This window comes from Zonotrichia albicollis, chromosome 2 (assembly GCF_047830755.1).
Source record: "Zonotrichia albicollis isolate bZonAlb1 chromosome 2, bZonAlb1.hap1, whole genome shotgun sequence".
NCBI lineage: Eukaryota > Metazoa > Chordata > Aves > Passeriformes > Passerellidae > Zonotrichia > Zonotrichia albicollis.
The window spans coordinates 14,640,104-14,660,669 of record NC_133820.1 but is presented as its reverse complement, the minus strand read 5'-3'; the positions used below and the strand labels follow the sequence as shown (position 1 = coordinate 14,660,669).

At 45.3% G+C, this 20,566-nt stretch overlaps 1 protein-coding gene across 2 annotated transcripts in view; it reads left to right on the top strand.

Annotated features, from left to right (window-relative positions):
* Positions 1-17,239: 17,239 nt before the first annotated feature.
* The window catches only part of ERG (ETS transcription factor ERG), a 150,092-nt gene continuing 146,765 nt past the window's right edge, over positions 17,240-20,566 (top strand). The window contains exon 1 of one of the 2 annotated variants that reach the window (XM_014272184.3): positions 17,240-17,538. The gene's annotated coding sequence lies outside the window, so the exon portion shown is untranslated. The remainder of the gene's footprint in view (positions 17,539-20,566) is intronic. The other variant, XM_014272181.3, reaches the window with a different exon arrangement.

Genomic DNA, 20,566 nt, shown 5'->3' with positions numbered 1-20,566 from the left:
TAATATTTAAGAATTGCACTTTATAAAAATTCCGAGGATGTGTATCCCGTATTGTCGAATGTCAGCACAATGCTGGTTTGAGAAACATTCTTGTCCTCACCTTAAATTGTGACAAAAGAACACAGAAATTAGAAGGAAACCCAACTGCACAACTTAATACAGTGATACTTTTTAACAGGGTTCCCACAGTTTTCTATATACCATGGAACTCGGATTTTGAGGTAGGCTGTTTTTATTTTATTTAACCCAAAGACAGCTTTTTTTCCAGAATTAAATATATCAGGCTTTTATAAGTAGACACTACCAGGGAGAAATTGTGTGTTCCTGCAGGGTATATCCATAAGGAGAATTTGGAAGGGATTAATGAAGAAGACTCAGTTTGTGTTTAACCCCAGCCTGCCTCACAGCTTAGTGCTGTCACCTCTCATGGGGGATGCACAAATGGGACCTTCAGGAGTCTGGGAAGTTTGGATCATGTTCCACAGCAATTCAGAAGTCCCCACTTTCTTTTCCTTGGCTATGGAGTTGCCACAGGATAGGTAGAAAGGAGAAACTGAGCGTGTCCATGACTCCCAACTGCATTCAGTGAAGATCTTAAAGGTTTGGGGGTTTTCCCCCTCACGTTTTAAAGGTCTGCCTTTGGTGTCCTGGCTGTATTCCAGCTTGAGTGATCTTCCCTCCTGATGTACAGCTCTTCTTCAGTTTCACCTAAATAAGCTATTCCTCATTTTCTGTCTGTTTACCTTTGCTGCATCCTGTTAGGGACTCCATCTGTGAGGTGTGGAGCCCTCCTGAGATATCCCAAATGCAAAAAAAAGCAGCAAAAGCCTTTAATTCCAGCCAACATTAACAAAAATTTTCCTTGTTTTGGGGCTGGAAGAACAATTGGAGAAGAATTTGAGTAGAGGTGTCCTTTGCTCACTGTGAACCTGTGCTCCTCTGGGCTGATGGGAAGTTTTATCCCAAACTGCAGAGGTGGCATCAGCAAAAAGAGGATTTTCTTAGGAGAAATGTTGGTGGCAACAGCCTGCAAAGAGTTAAGTGGGGTTTTCTGTCATTCCAAAATTGCCAGTGACCTCAGGCAGTGACCTTTCCTTGGACTCTGCTGGTAGCAGGCAGCTTTCCCAGCCAAGGGGATTTAGGGTCTGAGCCTGCTGCTGCTCTCCCTTTGGCTGAGGATCTGCTCCCTCACTCTGGTGGGATCCGTGCCATGAGCAGTGCGGATCCCTCTGCTCTGGGCTGTCACTCTTTGGCCTTTGCAAGGGCCACTGCTCCTTCCTAACCCTCAGGTCTCCTGAACAAGCCTGTAGGTGGAGATTAAACCAGCTTTCCTGCTGAATTGCTCACCACTTTTCCCTTCTGCCTCATGTTTGAAGCTCTGTATGGTGCTATTTCTTCTGTCGGGGTTTTTTTTTTGTTTGTTTGTTTGATTGGTTTTTTATCATTTTTTATCCTCCATCCTGCAGTTAGGTCAGTGTCAGCATCTTGTCAGCAGAGAGGCCTCAGTTACCCCAAACATCCTCACTGGCCAGGAGCTCCATTTAAGCTCAGCTCAGGCTTCAGATCATCTGGATTCAAGAGTTTCCTTGTTCTTTGGATGAGTCTCTCCCAGCAGATGTTGGTCCTCTTACCATTAAATGCATCTCAGATTTCGGGAAAGTCTTCATACAGGAGCTATTTATTTCAAGACCTCCTGGATTTCCTTCAGGATTAATCCAGGTGCTAAACTCAGATCCAGGCTCTTGCAGTCTGTAGGCACAATTCCAGGGAGGACAGATCCCTGTTTGCTGCTGTCACAGGTGCTGGAGCAACCTCCTGGAAGAGGTGACCCTGAGGATGTGACCTGAAAGTAACAATGATGATAATTAAGCTTAATATCTTTAAAAAAACCCTAAACAACCAGCTTTGTTATCTCTTGAAGTCACTGTAAATTGCAAACATCTCTGAGAGAGGAATAACCTGTTTCACATTGAGGCACAAACCTCCTGGAATGATCTGCAGGAAAGGAAACCAATGGAAAAAACATTCTGGATAAAATACACAGTTGAATATCTAAGGTGACTTCATCCTATGATCCCTAAAATAAAAATAAATGAGCCCTAACCAGTAAAAGCCACACAATCTGTGATTCCCACAGGGAGAGAAATATGGGACAACTTCTACTTTAGATTTGTTACCCAGGGCTGAAAATGTTCAGGTGCCATGGTGAGATTTCTGAGGTACTTCTTCAGAGATATGAGAGCAAGATGTTCTAAATGTTTTCATTGTCAAAAGATTGAAGATATTCTATTATCTAATAAAAATTATAAATAAATACATTTATTACTACAGTGATATTTGTCTAAAATCTCACAAAATATCTGGTTTAAGACATTCATTTTAGGGTTAACAGGAGGAACACATTGAGACACATGCTGGTGGATCTTAAAGAATACAGAACCTTTTATTTTTTATTATATTGTATAATAATTGTATCTGATCCAGATCAGTTATAGATGTACTTCTTAGCAATTTTTTGAAGCCTAAACAAAATGAGCAGGGCAAGTACTTAACTCACCATCATAATGAACATCATTTCTCTTATTGGTAGTGATAAGGTACAACAGATGAAATAGAAAATTTCCTGCCCCTTCTCCCAAACCTTTAATGAGATTCTTCCAAGCCAAACTCACTAAAGTGTGCTTTCACAAATGGAGACAAAAATTTTGTGGGTGGGGACAGCAAATTCAGAAGAAGATCCCTTTCTTGTGCCAAGGATGTCATGGTAAAGAGCAATACCTGTGATAATGTGACCTTAAAGTTTCATTTCTGATCCAGGAAAGCTTCATCAAGATCTTCTGGCACCTAAACCCTGTTGAAATAATTTCAAGTTAGGCATGTAAATATTTGGAATGGTCAGAGCCCAAATTTACGTTTGTTTGCAACTTTGATGTCCTCTGCATTTATACAAAATCTCTGAGCACAAGATTCAGTCTTTGCAAGTGAGGAGTGGCTGGTAAGGAATGGTCCAATGCAGTGAGGGTAAGACACCTGAGTGGACAGACAGCTGACACTGATATTAAGATTATCTAATCATCAGCCTCACCTCTTGCCACCAGACACAGCTGCAGACAAAGCAATTTTTCACATTTGCTCCTAAGAATTCCAAATTTATTAATAATTTCTAGATGGTAACACACTAGAGACCAGGAATCTGGAAAGTAATTTGTAAGAAGAATTTCCCTCCATCACAATCTCATCCCAGCTGACCCTGACCTAGGAAATGCCCAAATCTGGAGGGTCTGTTTTCAGTTTCAGCCCCTTCTGCTAAGCAGACACCCATGGGTTGGACGATATTTTTGGAAAAGACGCTGTTTAAAGCTAGCTGCAGCAAGAAATTAAACAAATAACTCTGATAATGGGAATAACCTCCCAAGACAGTGTATTTTGTGGTGACCAGAACACTTAGAATAATTTACTATTGCATGAAGTGATGCAGCTGGTAAAATATTCCTCCCTTCCACATGGGGAGGGAGGGATGGCCACAGGAAGCAGCTCTAGAAAGCCGCTCGCGTTCCCCTGTGGCTTGTTTTGCTAAATCAGTTGCAGCAAAAGGAGCCGCTCCAAATGGTGCATTTTTCCACTCTTTGGTTTGTTTTGTACTTGCTCAATAAAACAGATTCCAGAAAACACAGGGTTGTATAATTTTTAATAAGATTTGTTAAAAATAGCGTGGCTGTGGCGAGAGGAATGACCAAGAGGAAGCGATTTGTTTCCTGCCATCATTCCTCCCCCCCTTCACCAGCGAGCACAAAATATTCACTTGATTTAAAATTCATCACAACCAGGCAGAGGGTAGCAGGGCTACCACAACCCTCATAAATTACACCCAAGGCTGACCCTTCTGGAAGAGGAGGCCTTGCTGTGCTGAAGGACTCTCAGAGTTTGGTGCTGCTGCCTCCGACCGCAGCGGGACACAAAACACACCATGGGGAAATACCCAGAGGAGCAGAGGCCAGCTGGGTCTGTCCATCCATCCACTCCAAACCTCTGCAGAGGCTTAACCTGGGAAGGAAGCCCTTGCCCACAATGGTTCCTGCCTGTTCTAAAGGGGAACAGCTTTAATGCGGTCATGGCTCCCACTTGTACCCACATCCCAGCTCCTCCACGGCAAACCTGGCTCCCTGGAGGGTCTGGCAGAGCCCCCATCCTTCCCTCCTGCAGGAGAGCTGCACCTGGCCAGAGCAGAGTGGTTTCCAACCCAAATTCTGCCCATCTTCCTCTTGTGTGACTGATATTTCTCATGCAGGACTCCAGCAGGCCCAGGCTGTGCAAATAGCAAAGCACTTTTTGTTTTTTTCCCAGCTGTAAAAGGGAGAATCCAAGGAAGGTCTTGCAGAGCATAGTGATGAAATAATCAGCTCAACAACCCATATTGCAACTGGGAGTAGCTGGATTAGTGCAGTTCTTCCCCCTGACCTGGGGAAGCTTAGTCCCATCTCCAGAAAAGATCATTATTTTTTCCTTCTGAAAAGAAGACTTTTCTGCGGGTCACTTTTGCCAGATAGCTTGGCCAGTTGCTCCGTGCTCAGTCCGTTTTAACAATAACAACAGCAACAAAACTTTACAAGATGTTCTTTCCTCTTTGTCTGCAAGGATTAACAGTTCAGCCAAGGTCTGACTGGCCGCTGGCTCCAGCAGGGGAGGACTCGAAGGCACTTTGAGGGAGTAGTCACATGGAGAGCCTGGCTACCAGAGAGGGCTTAGGGATTATTTTTTATTCTGTGCTCACCCAGACTGGCACTGAGGGCAGGACTGGGCACTTCTGCTCTTGGAGGAGCTTGCTCTGATCAGTCTTCTAGGAAATGTAAAGTCTGGGAGGCAGATGGGCATATGGATGTTTCCCCCTGGAAAATTCACTTTCATGGGTCTTGTTAGCAGGATTGAAATGGCAAATCTTTGGAAACAGCTTGGAAAACTGTTTTCTCCCTTGGGGAAGTCACAAAATCACAGAAGCACAGAGTCACAGAGTATTTAGAGTTGAAGGGACCTCTGGAGATGATCTAGTCCAAGCCCTATTTGTATCCCGTCTTTGGGCATTTGTGTTTAAACTAAAAAGAAGAGCAGATGTCATCCAAACATATGGAAACAAAGGCATAACTCCATCAAACTTATCTCTGGATTCCTTTAACCCATTCCTGGCAGGAGGATGGCAGGAGTGGGGCAGAACAGGAGCCATCAGCCCTGAGCTACGAGGTCAGGAGGAGGCGATGACAGGAGAGCTCCATGCTCAAACAACACAATAAATGAGATTAATTTTCCCCTCTCTTTTGTCCATGAGAAAGGAGAAACTCCTCTTTTAAACATTTCCTAGGCAGGATATAAACACACAACCTCAGGGCCATAGGTGCTGCAAACACCCAGGGATCTGCTTGTCTTGATGTTCCCATTGGAGGTCTAAACCCCACAGGATTTGCTCCCAGCACACAAGCAGATGAGACTGTGGATCAACCCAAACTTCCAAGGAAAGCTGGCTGGAGTGGCTCATGAGGAGTCAGGATTAGGCCCTCATTCCTTGTTCTTACATGCTGGATTTTCACCTTTTATGCTCCTGCAGCACAACTGCCTGCTAAATTTAGAAAGCCTTTTTTAGAAGTTGTTTTATGAAAACACACACACACACACACACACAATAATTACATTGTTAAAAACACACACACACACACACACACACACACACACACAAAAAAAAACCCCTGCAGGCTTTAGAAATGCCATTTGTGAGGCGTTCCAAGTATGTACGACTGGCTCAGTTACTGGCTCGCAGTTGCCATCTGAACATCTATTTTTCCAAGCATTTAAGAAAAGTGATGTGTACATTTTTCATGTGTAATTAGGCAGCGTAATGTGATCTCTTTCTGCAGTCAAGCTGCCATGTGCCGTAGCCTCACTGAATAGCTTCCAGATTTCAACCCAATCTCTTCTGTCTAGACTCTACGTTGCTATTTTTTTTCCTTCTTTCTTTTTTTTTCCTGGTTTTTTTTTTTTTCCCTCTTGCCTAGCTTAGAGCAGACTCCAATATAAAATGCCAAAACCAGAAGGTTTTGTCCCTCTTTCTCATAAAGACGTGGGACAGATCTGGGAGGCCCCGCTGAGAGCTGAGTCCCAGACTTTTTCATAAGACATGTGTCGTCTGAATCTGACATTAAAGATTGTGCAGGCATTTCAACAGGTCATGCACACGAAGTGGGGGGGGGGGGGAGAGAAAAATGCCCAAAAATATGGTTTTCATTAAGAAAGTGAGTATTTTTAGAGAGGTGTGGTTCAGTTCAGATGAAAAGGGAAGAAAGAAAAATGAAAGCGGCGCAAGAGATCCCCAACTGCAACATTATTTATATTGCTGTTGAAATGCAGTGTGTTCTTTTTATAAAGCTGCTTTTTGGGAGCGAAATAATAGAGACCCTGCCAGAACCAGGTGCATATCATGGAGTTTGTTTATAATCCAAGTTAAAGGAGAGCAGATTTATACCAGAAAGAACTCTCCGAGGGGACTTTGGAGTTTAAGTGTCCTGTCTTAATCTATACATTACCTCCTCAACAAAGCAGTTGTCTTGAAGCAAAACATAAAATACAGTCTCAATGAATTCACAGATAATTCCAGGGAATTTTATCTGGTGTGATATAGTTTCAGACTGCTTGTTCTGTTCCCAGCTTTTTATTTGACTCTTAAGTTGTTTTATTTCTGCGTCAAGAGAATGAAAAAGATCAGAGAGGCCTCGTTTCCACAGAAAGATGCTTTTGTGCAATATAAGCAAAAAAAAAAAAAAAAAAAAAAAAAAGCAAGGCTTTCCCAGGCTTGCAATTCCACCACCTTGTCCTGGGATTTGCTGCAGTTTGCACACACTTTTTCTACAGAAAAAGTTCTTGTTTTAGTCCAGAAACAGCTGTGCAAATTTCCCTCCACTTTTCTTTTTTCATTCTTTTCTTCTAAATCTTATCTTTTCATCTCTCCTGTTCTAACACCACACTTTATGTTTTCCTTTTGCTCTCCAGAAAATGGCTATTGTCCCATTGAGAACATGCCCTTCTGCCTGCTTTTGTGTGAATGGCAGATTGGTTGGAAAAACAGGAACACTTTCACTCCTTTTTGAATGCAGTGCTTGCTAAAAATTCCCATGCTTCTGCAGAACCAACTGTTCTTTCCATTAAAAAACATCCACCTACTTGAGCAAACTTTTCAATACATTAGCCCAATTTTTTATTGTGGTAAACTTTGAAATGGTTGAAATGTTTGAAATAATGGTGCAAATATTTTCTCAAATTTAAAAAAAGGGACACTAAGCCAAAAAGCTGCCTGATCAAAATGGGACACTCATTGAAATTCCAAATGATGGCAGCAGACAGTGCAATAATTTGATCACAGAATCACAGAATGGTTTGGGTTGGAAGAGACCTTAAAGATCATCTTGTTCCAACTGCCCTGCCATGGGCAGGGACACCTTCCACTATCCCAGGTTGCTCAGAGCCCCATTCAACCTTTTCTTGGTGATTGTGAACTGCTTGTAATTACATTTTAAATAAAATTAAAATAAAAGGGTTTTTTTTCACTTAAGTAAAATCAATTTTAAAAAATTCTCTTGTGCTGATATCTAAACTGATCACAGGAAGTGGTTTTCCTCCTCCTGTTTCACAGAATCACACGACCAGAGAGTCTGGAAAAGACCTCTGAAATCGTTGAGTCCATCCTAACAATGAGGACTCATTTCACTAAAACAGGGATTTTCTGAGCTGCAAATCAGGTCAGAATTTTGACATGGCAGCTGAGGTGAGTGTTTGCAAGCTTCATATCCCCACTAACAGCTATTTCACAGAGTGTCTATCCAAGAATGTATTGATCTCCTAAATCTTTAATCCAGATGGGACCAATCCTTATCATCTATTTTGCTGAATGGTAGAAAAGATTTCTTACAGTTGTTTTGTGTCACTGTTTGAGCATCATCTGCTGCCTTTTCTTGACATTCCTCTTGGTATTTTCCAGAATGTGGAAGGCCTTGCCATGACCTTGATCCAACTCATGAGTGTCACCAAAAATGTATGAGCAAGATTACCTCAAAGTCTTTCTTCATCCTTCCAGCAAAACCATCATGGCCTTGGGAATCCATCACCCTTCAGGAGCCACATCCCAGCAAATTCCCATGTCCAGCCCTGCTATGTGTGCAGTTTGACAAAATAAATCAGATCTTGGGCTGAGGGTTTCTCTGGGTCTGGATTGAAGGCACTTGAGATGGTGTTTCATGTTCACACTCAGGTGTTTATTATTTCTTATCAGCCAAACAGTCTCACTGCTGTGAGTTCAGCAGCTTTTCATTAGAAGGCACAAAATGGCAACAATCTCTTGGTACAAGGTCTTTTAAGACTAAACTATCCAATGAAGAACTGACACCTGGATTATTTTCCCTTTTAACCCAATAACTGATCCCAAAGAGCTGCAATGGGGACTTTTCTGCCCAATTACAAAATGCCACCCAAACCCATGAAGAAGGAGGAAGAAGAAGCTGAAGAAGAAACCCAGGACAACACCCTGTGCCCTCCATCTTGCTGCCATCCACAACATACCAAAAACCCCAAACCCTCAGTTTCTCACCAAGAGATACACCTGCACTGCTCTCTATAATCTATTTCACACTTTTATGGATTCTAGTTTATCTTGAAGTTTAGGAAACTTTCTCCATGAATGAGGGTCAGAGTCAGTGCTGCCCTGGGGGTCAGGGCACCCCAGAGCAGACAGAGAAATATTCCCTGTGTGCCCTGGGTTTCCCCGCTGGTTTGAATAACTTATTCTCATGTTTTGAAGGCCATGGAAATGTTGGGCAAGTCCAGAGGAGGCCATGGGTTTGATAAGGGGTTGATAAGGGGCAGGTCCCCTGTGGAGACAGGATGGAAGAGTTGGGCCTGTTTGGTCTGGAGAAGAGGAGGTTGTGTGGAGAGCTCAGAGCAACTTCCACGGTCTGAAGGGGCCATGGGGAAACTGGAGAGGGACAATTCATCAGGAACTGGAGTGAAAGGACAAGGGGAAATGGCTTCAAACTGAAAGAGGGGAAATTTTGGTTAAATATATGAAGGAATTGTTCCCTGTGAGGGTGCCCAGAGCAGCTGTGGCTGCCCCTGGATCCCTGGCAGTGCCCAAGGCCAGGTTGGACATGGGTTGGAGCAGTCTGGGACAGTGGAAGGTGTCCCTGCCATGGCAGGGGTGGCACTGGATGATCTTTAAGGTCCCTTCCAACAAAACCTTTCTGTGATTTTATGATTTTATTTTTGCTCTAAACCACCGTGTCAGAAGCAGATTTCAGGGTGAGATATGTTTGGAATACTTTGCTTTTTTTTGCAATAAATGGTGCATGTGGGGCTGGTCCTGTCTTGACCTACAAGCATCGTTCAGTGTTCTCCAGTTAGCTCAAGGGCTTAGATACAAAACCAATGAAACCACATTTCTTTGTGGGATAATCTAAAGTTTTCTAGGGTTCTGAGTCAAAAACCAGCGGGGTTCAACATGTAATTTTTTAATCTGTGACAGAACAGACTTCACTTAATCCAGTCCAAAGGGCTGCCCTGAATGAAACATCCTCATTTTTTATCATCTCTGAAAGAAAGATGAAACAGAGAATGATTAAAGCTGGAAAAGCCCTCCAAGGTCTTGAGTCCCAGCTGTGTGTGATGCCCACCTTGTCACCCAGCCCAGAGCACTGAGTGCCACATCCATCTGTTAAAGCTGCCCATGGCTGAGCCTGGGGACATGCAGGACACGTGATTTTACAATTTTACAATTGTGATTTTACAATTTTATTTTGCTCTAAACCACGGTGTCAGAAGCAGATTTCAGGGTGAGATATGTTTGGAATACTTTGTTTTCTTGCAATAAATGGTGCATGTGAGCCTACTCCTGTCTTGACCTACAAGCATCTTTTAGTGTTCTCCAGTTAGCTCAAGGGCTCAGATTCAAAATTAAGGACACCACATCTCTTTGTGGGATAATATAACCCAAAGTTTTCTGGAGCTTTGAGTCAAAAACCAGCAGGGTTCAACATGTAATTTTTAAATCTGTGACAGAACAAACAGATTTCACTTAATCCACTCCATAGGGCTGCCCTGAATGAAACATCCTCATTTTTTACCATCTCTGAAAGAAAGATGAAACAGAGAATGATTAAAGCTGGAAAAGCTCTCCAAGGTCTTGAGTCCCAGCTGTGTGTGATGCCCATCTTGTCACCCAGCCTAGAGCAACGAGTGCCAGTGTTAAAACTGTTAAAATTGTTAAAACTGCCCATAGCTGAGCCTGGGGACATGCAGGACACGTGCCACCAGCCCCATGGGCACACCCAGGAGCAGCCACAGCCCCTGTGTCCCCTCACCCCTCCAGAGCTGCCACCCTGTGCTCCAGGGCGTGGAATGAGCAGCTGGAGCAGGGGTGGCTCCTCCAGAGGGTGACTCAGTGTCACATCTCCAGCTGAGTCACCTTCTGCAGCCGCCTCTCCTTTCCTGCACAGAGCTCTGCGTGCTCAGGCACCTGCACAGCCACACAAAAATGGCTTTTTTGGGGCATCTCTGGGACTTGTTTGCACCACTGCCACCAGGTAGGTGTGGAAACAAATGTGTGTTTGTGTGTCTGTGACTGCGTTGGTGTGTGCAGAGTTGCAGCTGTGGAAAATCAAGTTTTTCCCATTCGTGTATCACAAAGTTTTTTGGAGCTTCAGGTCCTGGGGGAGGCTGTTCTTCTGCCTCTGACTGTAATTTCAGGCAATTCTCTGGTGCATTGTAAGATGACACAGGCAACAAAGAAATGCTGCAGAAAACTTGTGAGAATCAGCCAAATAAAAGATAAAATGATATGATTATATATGGGAATAGCTGAAAAAATGATTACTATAGAGAAATATCACCTTTCATAGAGCTGTGTGTTCATGAAGGTCTGTTAACAAAGCTGGATTTACACTTGTGTGTGAACAACACCAATTCCATAGATCTGAAGGCAAAATTTAAGTTTTTTCCAGGTGTCATGACAAATAGAGAAAGCAGAATAATATAAAGAAGAGAGATATGGTAGTTCAGAAGTTTAAACCCCATAAAAATGATGCTTATCTGGATATTAATTCTCCACTGGATTACATTTTCATTGAGCTAAGGCCTCCTCAGGGATCTCCATGCACCAAGGAATCCAAGAGAATGCAAAAATGTAAGTATATAAGAAAATAATGAGCAAGTAACTTTATGTATTTACACTCATTAATTGCTTTCATTGAAATGTAAACATTTTATTTTTGGCCAGGCTTGTCTTCATTCATTATTCATCAGCTATTTTTTATTATGACACCACAATCTTATTTTTTATTCTGGTTAGATTATTCACCAGTAAATATTTTTTTAATTATAACATTTTGCCATCTACCCTAACTTTGTCTTGTTAATTTTTTTTTTTTTTTGAAAATACTTCATTTAGCTTTCTTATTTTTAATTTTCACCATGTGGCTGGAGAACTTTGCAGTTCTTACAAGGATGCTCCACTCAGCCTTTCTGCATTGATTCACTGGCTGGGTTATTCCTTGAATCTCAGCAGTGATGCCAAGAAATGCCCCTTTGGAGGGAGGAAGGGAAATGCTTTGGTTAAAATAGGAAAAAGCACAAATTCTTCTCCCCAAGCCCAAACTGAGAACGAGTGAGGAGTTCAGTTCTGGTCACAGAAATTTGCACAGAGAGTTTATTTCACCATTATTCCAGTTTGCCTTTGGAGAAATATTCAGATACTCAGCTTTTTCTCTTTTGGGACTTATTTGCCAAAATACAGGGGAAAAAAAAGAGTTTCACCTTATTTTGGAGATTTAAAATATTTAGGAGGGATTCAGGCAAGCATCCCAGCTCTCCAATCACTCAGGTCAGAACTTTGGAATTTTTAATTTTTTTCCCATAATTTCTTGTATCCTCATAAAACCCCTCCTGAATTCATGGGAGTTTCAAGCATTCCCTGGACCTTCCCTGCCAACATATTGTTTTTTGAACTCAGCTATCAGTGTAAGCAGAAAAAAAACCAACCCCAAAATGAAAATAAACAAATTATCTCACTTTCCTTTTAGCCCATTGCTTGGGAAAGAGTGTGAATTGTTTCAAATTGACACAACAGTCCTGAATAGTCACTGATGCTGAATATCCTAGTGATCAATATCCCCTTCACTCAACCACATTATCTAACCAGATACTTGCACAGGTAAGTTCCAAATTAAATCCTTTCTTTTGCCACTTCAGAGCTTTTAAATAGAAATTATCTTTCCTTCCCTAATTAAAAGTGTTTCTCTCATAGGAGGGGCACCAGAGTCTTTTCACTTTGCCAAAATAATATTGAGGTGTCCAGTCTGGGACTAAAACAAATCCATGAGTGCTGGAAAAAGCCATAATTTCTGCTCCTTGAAAAAGAATTTCCTGTTCACATCCAGGCAACAGGAGGTGTCTCTATAACTGCCTATCTCTCCTGAATGAAATGTCATTTTTACATAAGGGAACCTTCATTAGTGAATGTCACCCACACCTGGGAGAGGTAATATTTATAAAGGTGTCCCCTCTTTGTTGCCTGACTTGTTCATCCTAAATGGTATTTTCATAGGTAAAATGTTAATCCTTTCTGATTCTAATGAGAAAATCAGGGGCTGGAATTGCATTTTGACAGTGGGGGAAAGAAACAAAATAATCTGTGCTCTCTTCCTGTTGTTTCATATCAAAAGAAATAAATATCAGTCATATATCCCATTTCATTGATAACAACTACAATGATTAATGCTATGAAGTTGGCATTAAAAAAACTTCTTTTTGCAGTTTTTGTGAATTAATTGGTTGTTTAACCTGGAGAAAAGGAGGCCCATGGAGGACCATATTGCTCTGTACAACCACCTGAAGGTCATAGCCAGGTGGGGCTTGGTCTTTTCTCCCAGGTAAAAAATGCCAGGACAAGAGGAGACAGCCTCAGGCTGCACCTCGGGAGGCTGAGGATGATATTAGGGAAAAATCCTTCACTAAAAGGGTGAAGCCAGCACTGGAATCGGCTGTGCAGGCCTGTGATGGAATTGCTGTCCACGGAAATCTGCAAAAAACACATGGATGTGGCACTTGGGGACGTGGGTTTGTGGTGAACACAGCAGCAGCCTAAAACCATAGCAAGTTGTGCATCCTTTAAGGGCTTCAGTCTCCAGTTCTGCCATTAAGACTCAAAATTAACTGAGGCTGCACCACTTCCTAAATGTGTTTCTTCCACGGCTCTGGAAGAAATACGTGATTTTTTTCTTGATCCAGATGTGACAATTTGTTGATTTTTATCGCTTGTTTCAAAATTGCATTTTGAAAACTGTGTTTAAAGAGATGGAAAATAACGTGACCACTTTTTTTCTTTCCCCACGACACTCCTGAGCAAGAGGGAGTGCTTGAAGACACCTGCTCTGAAATTTCCTCCTGAGAGAAAGCTCCAGGAATGAGCCTTTGGGGTGGACCTTGTCCCTGCACCAACACTGGGGTCAGCTCTGGGGACAACTGCTGTGACAGAGCAACTGAGCTGCAGGGCCATGGCAGCTGGGGCTGGTGGCAGGAAGGTGGCACACCAAGGGAGGCTGGAGCATCCCAGAATTCTCAGAATTCCCAGAATCACTGGGTTGGAAGAGACCTCCAAGACCATCGAGTCCAGCCCAGCCCCAACAGCCCAACTGAACCCTGGCCCCCAGTGCCACATCCAGGCTTTGTTAAACACACCCAGGGATGGGGACTCCACCACCTCCCCGGGCAGCCATTCCAGAACTTTCTCACCCTGGCTGGAAAAACCTTTTCTCTGCTCTCCAACCTGTATTTCCCTTTGTGCAGCTCGAGGCTGTGTGCTCTGGGTGTGTCAGTGCTGCTGGAGAAAGAGCCCAGCCCCAGGTGAGCACAACCCTTTCCTACCTCGTGTTCCCACTGCTTGCATTCTGCAGGAGCACTGGTTGAGTATTTTAGTCACACAGGTAGGGCTTGAAAGGTCAGAAGATTGGGGTTTTTGGGCATAGGGTGACAAAGTGGAGCAGCTTTCCATGTGGGAGCCCAGCAGCTCAGCTCTGTGCTGGTCACTGGTGGGGCTGCCAGCCTGTCCCCTGCCCCTGGGAATGCCTGAACTCTGAAGGTGATGCAGGAGATGGAGCCATGGGGACTCACTGAGAGCTGGACATGACCCCACTGGCTTTGCTGCAAACACAGCATTTTGAGGCGCCCTGCCATGGGCACTGTTCCTGCAGCCACCTCTGGGTGCAGCACGAAGCTGTCAGCACAATCAGTGTCCCTCTCTCTGCTGTTTTATCTCATTTAACAGGAATTATGCATCACACTTCAGAGAATTTGTGGCCATTGTGTTACCCAGAGCTGCTGTGTGCAGCGTACAAAGATTTGGGGTGCAGGATTTCTCCCCAGCCCTCCTGTTCCCACCCTGCCAGGCATTTTCTGGCTCCAGGAACATCCTTGCTGGAGTCTGCAAGCACCACACTGCTCTGGACCAGGAGTTTTTAACCACAGCTCCACTGGGCAGAGCTGGTGCCACCAGCACCTCGTAAGGATGAAACTGCTGCTGGCTGCAGTTGGTTTTGGGGATCAACTGGTTTGGGGCTCTCTCCTGCTGGATTTATGTTCTCTGAAGAGTTAAGTACATTAGTGTGGGTAATCTCACTCCATTACCTTCTATAAAACCGAATCTATGATTTCCTCCCTGGTGAGCATTTACCATAGTGAAATAGGCTACTATTTTCATATTTAAGTCATTGGTAACTCATAAAACCAGCTCAAGTTGTCTGCCCCAAAGAGCAGAAGCTGTGGGACAGGCTAGAGGGTCAGAGCTTCTACAAGACCTGCAGCGTCAGGGCAGTGCTCAGCATCACCCTCACATCCCTCTCCCATCCCTCCCCCTGCCCCTTTGAAATCCACAAAAATCAGAAATTTATAAGGCTTCTTAAAAATCCGAGATGAAGCAATTAAACCTCCAGACTGGAGGATGTGAACCTTTAAAGGCCCTTTGCAGAATATCAAAAGAATGAGAGGATTATATTTAGCAGGTGTGACAGCCCACGCAGGACATTTCATTGTGAAAGGGGCTGACATGAACCAGGAACCGATACTTAAATTAATATAAAACATCTTGGGGGAAAGGTGTTTTCTTTTCTTTTTTAAGCATTGGGAAATCATAATGCTTTCTGGCTTCTTCAAAAGCGAGAGGTCCAAATATACAGGAGTCATCTGGCATGTAAAAATAAAAAAGTCTGGGGAGGGGACACACACATAAAAATGCTTTGGATGAGGTTGGGAGGCAAATGTTGGGAGCCAGGGGGCCAAGAAACACCGTTGTGAATTTTCCTGCCCTGCCTCACCTGGTGATTGCAAATCCAAGGATTTTCCCTCCCGGGGAGAGGGGCAGGACTGGGACAGGGTGCCCTGTGTGGCTGCTGGCACTCCATCAGCATCCCCTGTCCTGCCACCTCTCCTTGTGCCTTCCCTGGGGACACAACCCTTCATTACAGGGGTGCTTTATTCTGAACACTCCTCTTTCTATTCCTATCACACCCTCCCAAGCCCTTGGAGTGGAAAACTTGACTCGGGAGTTTTTGTGGGGAGGCGTCCACGACTTTCGTGCTTCATTCACTACTGAGTGCTCCTAATTTTAGCCGAGCTGCTCCGTTCTGATTTTCCAAAGCTGCGGATTTAACGTCCAGGAGCTCGTGTTGTTTTCACGCCCACTCACTGAGGGCCACACGAGTGATGCTGCCCATCCAGGGGAAGGTGGGATGGTGACAACACTGTCCCCAACACTGAGAAGTGACTCCAGGAGATCTGCAGTAGCAGAGGACACTCAGCGCCACTTTTGGGGTATTTTATCTCTTCACTCTGCTCATTCAAGCCCTAGGTGGTCGCTTGGCATCTTTGGGTTCTTAGTCACCCAAAAACTCACACTTTGGGGTGAAAAGCCCATCTCTCTGGTGGGGCAGCCCCAAGGGAGGGAGGTGTGGGCTTGCCTGGATGTGTGCTAGCAGGTACTCTTTGGCACTGAGAGAGTTAAAGGTCCTCGGCACCCACCAGCCCTGGTCTAGGCAGTGTCTAAAATCAGTCCTAGACCCGCTTTATTTTTTCCTTAAAAACAGGAAATGGAGCCCTGAAGGCTTTTTAACTGGCGAGGGAGAGTGAGGAGGGGGTATACTTGCTCTGCCCATACCCAGCCCTGAGCCTGACCCAGACTTGGGGGTCTCTGTGTGTGTTTTTTTTATTCCTTCTCCCTTTTTTTCTCCTCTCCCCCCCCCCCCCCCCCATTATTTTGGCAGACTTTTTGGAATGTCTGGGAGCTAAGGGCTTTGCTTCATGGAGCAGAATTCTGAAGCAAGAAAAAGAGAAAGTTATAGACTAAACCACAGAAATGTAAACATGTCTGCAGCTAAAATAACTCCACTTTCATTGAAAACACTCCTCGCTTACAATCAGACTTCTGTGTGCTATGCTCAATAAAACTGCATGCTAATAGCAACCAATTAATACATTATGTAGTTCTGCTTTAAAAACTGAGACGCTTTTAATTATTTTTTTATATTTTTTTTTAATTATTATTTTTAATTAAGGGATTACTGGGTTTTGTGCTGCGGACGGCGGTGCCGGGCGCGGACCGCGGGCGGAGAGCGGCGGGCGATGCCCGGCGGGGGCCGAGGCGTGCCCAGGGAAGGTCGGGGCGAGGCGGCGGCGGGGACGAGAGGAGCCCCGGTAAGGAAGGAGCCCCGGGGCCGCCGGCGGGAGGGACGGGGACACGGGACAGGGATAGGGACAGGACGGGGCGCACCGCCCGCTTCTCCCTGGCTTTCCTCCGTGCGAGGTGAGTGCGGACGGGATGGGTCCCCTCTCCATCACCCCTGGGAGATGGGGTTTCAGTTTCTGCCGGACCAGCCTCCTCTGCTTCCCCCCCGCTCTCCTCACCTCGCTCCCCTTTTATTCCCGAGCATCCCGTTATTCCATCCCGTTATTCCTCCCATTGCCACCTGGTTCAGGGGCCAGCCTGCGATTCACGTCGGGTCCCCGCCACAACCGCGCGCTTGTTCTCGCTGCCGTTCCCCGCCGGGCCGGGCCGGGCCGGGCTCGGCCGCGTCCTCCCCCCGCGGGTCCCGCTCACCTCCAGCTCCGCCCGGCCCCTCCCGCCCCCCCGGGGGAGGACGCGGGCACCGGGGGCGGGGGTCCCGCAGCGCCCCGGGCGCGGGGCCGCCCCGACGGCGGCGGGGGAGCCGGGCAGCGCCGGGAGCGGCGGCGGCGGCCGCGCTCGGCGATTGGAGAGAGAGGAAGAGGCGCCCGGAGCCGGGGGCCAGCGCGATGGGCTGAGCCCGTCCCGACTGAAGTGACTCACCGCAGTCGGCAACGCCGCCGTCCCCTGCCCGCCGCCTCACTCCCTGCCGAGCTCCCGCCGCTGGCGGCCGCTGCCTTCCCCCGGCCCGGCCCGCCCCGTCCCCCCTCCCCGGGAGCCCGGAGTGACCCCGGCCCAGCCCGGTAAGTGCTTTCCCTTCGGGGCTGCCGTGGCGCCGCCAGCGCAGCGCCGGCCGTCGGGGCGGGAGATGGGCGAGGGACCGGACAGGACAGGGACCAGGCGGGGCTCGGTGACCCCGAGGGCGGCACAGGGACGGGCCGGGTGTCCCCTGGCTGGAGCGGGGCAGCCCCGAGGGCTCAGCAGCCGCAGCCGCGCATCCTTTGCGGGGACCGTGCCTCCTCTGCGGGGACCGTGCCCTCTCTGCGCGGAGCGTGCCCGAGTCCCTCCAAGTTTTGAAGGATTAATTTGCCGTTTGGCTGCGGGTAGAAGTGATATCGCCTTCCCCCTCGCCATCACTTTTCCCCGCTCTGGATCGTAATAGGTGGTGCGTTTGTAATTCTTTCAGCAATTCATCATTCAATTAATTAATAGCTCTATGGCTTTTCAAAAGCCGGGCAGCTCTTGCACGTAGAAAAAGCTTCAATTACCTACGTGGCTGAGGGGAGTCGTGGTTGGGTTTGGTGCTTTTCACAGTAAGGGATACGCGGGGCTCTGTTTTGGTGTCCATATGACTTCGCTGAGGAGTTTGGAGTGCACGTAATTGTATTTACAAAAGCTGCAGTTGCAAGTTCTGGCTAACATAAACTTCCATTCATTGCTGCCTTCGCTGAGAGCCCACGGTGCGAGGAAATGGCTCGTTCTTTAATGAAGTTTTTTATTTGTATTCTAAGTGTCGTTCTGTGAATTAGCTCTGTTCTGAAGTTAGAGTTTGGAAATTACATTCTGCCCCGTTCTGCCCATGTAATTTTGAGTCCATTAGGAAAACCAGGATAGGTCTATGAACTGCACATGGAGAAATGTCACATTCCTTTGGTTTAACCCTTTGAGCACTTCCCTGGTTTCTCTGAAACAAGTGAAGCAGGCAGAGACAGCTTCTCACTGGGGTATGAAATGTAAACTTTTGTCAGGATACCTATATCAGGTGTGTAATTTCAGGCACACCTGAACTGATAGGAAGAGAAACAGATTATTTGATAGTTTCCCAATTAGAAGTAAATGAGTAAAGGCATACACAAACCAAGCTATACCTCATACGGGACAAATATATTTTTATGTTGATTGCCTGATCTATTTCTTAAGGAGTATTTATAAAAACAAAGATATCGTACATTAGAATAGCAACATCAGTCCTTATTTTCTCTTTTGTATGCATATGTGGGCAAACAAGGGCAAATTCTTTGAAAAAGTTTGCAAGAAAAAAATCCACCAGCTCCAAAAACATTTCAGGGTTTAGAGCTTTGAACAGCATCTGTCCCCACCTCCCACAATTTAGTCCCAAAGTTAAACAAATCATATAGTACTGGATAGAGTTACATGTTACAGGAATTTTGTAAATGATCTGTCAGGATAAGTCCTAGGTGTGATTAGTTGGACTTTTTGCTGAGGTGTTGCTCCCTTTGGATTGTCATTTCTGTAGCATTTAGTTCTTACAGATAGATTCTAATAGACATGTATGTTAAGCATGTTCTCCTTATGGTTTTTAAGCAGAAGTGCCTGTGGGGTTCTCTCTTTTAAATGAATTTGAGTTCTTTGTAAGGCACTAAAGAAATCTGGGTGTGTGAGTCTGGTGAGGACTCACAATGATGTCAACAACGAGCTGAAATCCCAGATTGTTGCAGACCTGGGAGCTGTGTCTCTCATCACAAGGATGCTGCTTTGTTGGTCCTTTTCTGTCTGGAGCACCAGTTTGGACCTTGCTGTTGTCGGTGTTCAAATGACAATTCTGCACAAGATCCTGCCCTGTGAAAGTGTCTTTGCTACCTGCTCTGCTGTAGGAAGTTTATTTTCTGTGCATGCACAGAGCTGTGTAAACAAACAGAAAGCCCTGGGATGGCTGTGGCAGTCCCGTTGGTTTGAACAACACCCCGTGAACAGAATACCGGGCTGCTGATGAGGCAAATCCTTCCCCACTGCTCCTTTTGCAAACCCCCAGTGCTTTGCTATCGCAGCGTGAGGCTCATGGCACTGCTCTCCCTCTGCACAGGGCTGAATTTTGATAGCTTTGCTGTGATCCCTGGACACAGCAGTTCCTCCTCCCGTGAGGATCAAAAAACTTTTCAAAATGTGAGAAGGTTTTGAGGTGCTGATGGCATCTGGTAGCCCCAAAACATTACATGTTACATTTCCTTTCCTCGCCTGTGCTTTACTAAATGCTCCAGGAGTTACAAGCAGGTAACAACAAAATAATTTAAAATGATTGGGTCAAAGCAGACCTTTTCCCTTGAATATCCACTGCATTGGAGTTTTGTTCCACTGTCAGGAAGCTTGTAATGTTCTTTTAAGTGAATAGTTTTTTTTTTTTTCAGGAAAAGGCAGCCGTAAGGGTAAAACTGTACTTCTTTGAATCTTTGTGGAAATGTGTGTCCCAAACTCAAGGTGGAAGTTGTTGACAGGGGGTAAGGTTGGAAAGGGCTCTTTGGGCCTGATCCATATCATCTGAGGTCAGCAGGGCAGGCTTAGCCCTGAGTGCATAAAGCTGCCTGCTGCTTTTCTGTGCAGCTGGGAAGGGATGCCAGGGATTAGTGTATGCTTTCTATGGCACTTTTCCTATAGTGTTGATTTAAAATGCTTCTGTTTAAAAAAAAAAAAAAGAAGAAAAAGAAAAAAGTTCACGCAGGGTAAAGATATTTTCAGCCTGAATTATAATGTTGTTTGTCTTGGGTTGGAAGAATTACCTTTTGTGCGATAACACCACACTGGTTCTCATTATACCCACAACTGGCTGCTCTCACAGCCACTGGAATATTTTTTACTTCCCAGGGTGGTTCTGCCCTTTCTGACACACAAGTTTCCCAGGAAAATCAAGCATTTTGTCTTTTTGGCTGGAGGTTTGAGTCCAAAAAGTTTGTATAAATTTGTCATTTTGGAAGACAGTGGTATCTAATCTAATATATTCCCTTCACAGTGTAGTTAACCAGTGTAGGTAGAAAAGTGGCAGTCTAAAATTACTTTGCTAAATTTAAATGTAAGTAAAAAGCAGGCAATAGGAAA